Below are 2,923 nucleotides of genomic sequence, written 5' to 3' on the forward strand. Positions count from 1 at the left end.
TGTAATTAGGAGCATAATTAACAGAGGAAAAAAGGGGATAAAGAGGAACAAGAACAAGCAACATTGGAACAACTTTTTACTGGGATTATACCATTTTTGTTATGGAGGACTGCACCTACATCGAGATCCAGGCTCTACTTCTGGATTATGAGCAATTAATACTCAACAGATTTGACTGCTTAATCGCAGTTATTGAAGCGGCAAGCTCAAAAAATATGCACAGTAAATTGGGTGAGACGGGAGAAGCAGTGTACGGTGAGCAGCTTGACGCCACGCAGCTGGTTGCGGGAGACCCTCCCTTTGTCCCTGGTTTATCTGAGAGTGAGCGGGAGCGGACCGAGCCCGGGGGAGATAGATCCGACTCTTTTGTCGTGCTGGATTACAACTCTCAGACACCCGACAGTACCGTTGAAATGAGCAGTGAGGCTCTCAGTGAAATATGTGAGATGGCGGAAACTGCTGACACCTGCCTCTGGAAGGCTTCTCGTATGTATGCTTTGGTGTTCTTCATGGTTGGGGGCCCGGAGTCGTGCTACACAGGGGTTTTACTCCTGGACATAGCCATGATGATCTTGCAAATCGAGGACACGTGGCGTCCTGGCACTCATGTCAAAGTTGGAGTTGGGTGATGTTTCAGGCGCGACAGGGGATGCCAATTGCTCAGGCTCAGTATCTCCTTTTACCCTACCATGCGTTCCTTCATAAGTCCAGATCATTGATACTTGCATGAGAATCTCCACTGTTGGATATCTTTCTCATGGTGACACGGAAGCGGGAGGATTTCTGGCTGGCTGGGGCTATCACAGAAACCGGAGTTGGGTGACAATTTTTTTATTACAGTAGTGATTTGTAATTCGGCTCCTGGGCTCAGTTTTAGCTACCGCTGTACCCAAAATCTGCATTTATGATGATAATTTTCTGAGACTGTGCAGACACTGGGCCTAAATCCTCTGGATGTTCCTTTGGGTGCAGAATAAAGAGGACTTGCCACTAATTGTCCTTAGCAAGCCAAACCAATGGATGAAAAAGGCCAATTGTATGCGAAGTTGCATCAGCACCCATATAGACTAAATACCGTGCAGCAAAACCCTGTTAATTATAACGAGGACTTATTGGTAATTGTTATGAATGATAAGATATCTAAGTATTTTACTGCCATTATATATCCCCTGCAATATCCTCTTTCACATCACTAAGTGTTCCTTCCCTTTAGTGTATTCTTCACTGTAGGTATTTATCCACTTCTCATGTATAGGCTGCCTCTGAGTATATATGCTAAAGTTAAATGCAATCTTATTGGCAGGTGTGGGCATGGATACTGTTGAGTGATGTCTGAGTATTTATTTACTGCATGATAAGTGTTACATTCTCAGCCCGCTTCTCAGGTGTATGCCTTTACATGCCATGCTGCATATTACTACAAAGAGCCTGAACACTTCATGTATGTTTCTGCCTGCATTATAATGGTCCCTCTAGATTCTTGAGTTCCTAGTATCCTATGTTACATTATTACCTGTATGCTCTGGAATCTTCCTTGTTTATTTGGCTATCTTTGGATCTAAATATGTAACTCTTATGTTTCTTGTACTTGTATAATCGCCATTGTCTAGCCCTTGATCTTCCCTAATCTTATTTCTACTTATATATCGTGAACAAGTCTATTTCCCTCACATCAATGCAGCCCCATCCTGATATTATGTGTTGTTGGGGAAGAGAGTGTTTACTTACAGATATTACTTGGGCAGCATGGTCTCTTTAAAGAATGGGACCCCATTACTTGTCTTGGTTCCGCCCTCCTCCCTCTCCCCCTCCTTCCTCCCTCCTTCCCCCCCCCCCTTTTTTTTCCCCTCCCCTTCCCCCCTTCCCTTCCCCCTTCCCTTCCCCCTTCCTCCCTTCCCTCCCCCCCTTCCTCCCTTCCCTTCCTCCCTCCCTCCCTTCCCTCCCCTCCCTCCCTTCCTCCCTTCCCTCCCCTCCCTCCCTTCCCCTCCTCCCACTCTCCCTCCCCCCCTCTCCCCATCCCCTTTCCCCATCCCCCTTCCCCTTCCCTCCCCTTCTCCTCCCCCTCCTCATTTCTGTGCAGTTAGGGATGACTCCCTTTCTCTATGCACACTTTTTGGCAGAGTTTAGCAGTCTCTGCCCTACCTGTTGAGCCATGACTAAGTTTTTATTCCCCTGCACCATTGTAGAATGGCTCACGGGGGTTCAACACTGGATCATTGATTTTACAGTGATTTCCTGTTTCCTGAAGTTTACTTAAGATAGTGGTTTTGAGATTGCCTATGTTCTAATGGAGGCTCAGTACTAATGGTTATTTGACTAAAATAACAACCAAAAGAGGTTACATTCCATGTTTTCACAAATGTTGATCTGTACAGAGTTATCCTGATGCCTTTATTATGCTTTACTATTTTTGATGTTGTGTATACACTTTACAATCTGTGTTTATCCCACATAAGTTGAATTTGCAATCTTTAGCATTATCTATGTTGCCATGTCCTCAATTGTTTTGCTTTACTTTTGGTCCCACGACTGGACCTGTTTGTCTGAGGAACTCGCAAAACCTATAAGATTTAAAAAATGAGGTGCCCTTCGTGTAATGTCATGCCAGTACCATATAAGTTGTACAATGTATCCTGTAGATGAGACTGATGCCAATGTATTATTTCAACCTCAATAAAAAACTATTTAATAAAAAAACAAAAAAAACAAAACAAAAACAAATCAGTGACCAATATAGCCACCTTTCTTTGCAAGGACACTCAAAAGCCTGCCATCCATGGATTCTGTCAGTGTTTTGATCTGTTCACCATCAACATTGCGTGCAGCAGCAACCACAGCCTCCAAGACACTGTTCAGAGAGGTGTACTGTTTTCCCTCCTTGTAAATCTCACATTTGATGATGAACCACAGGTTCTCAATGGGG

Source organism: Bombina bombina, chromosome 1 (genome assembly GCF_027579735.1).
Source record: "Bombina bombina isolate aBomBom1 chromosome 1, aBomBom1.pri, whole genome shotgun sequence".
NCBI lineage: Eukaryota > Metazoa > Chordata > Amphibia > Anura > Bombinatoridae > Bombina > Bombina bombina.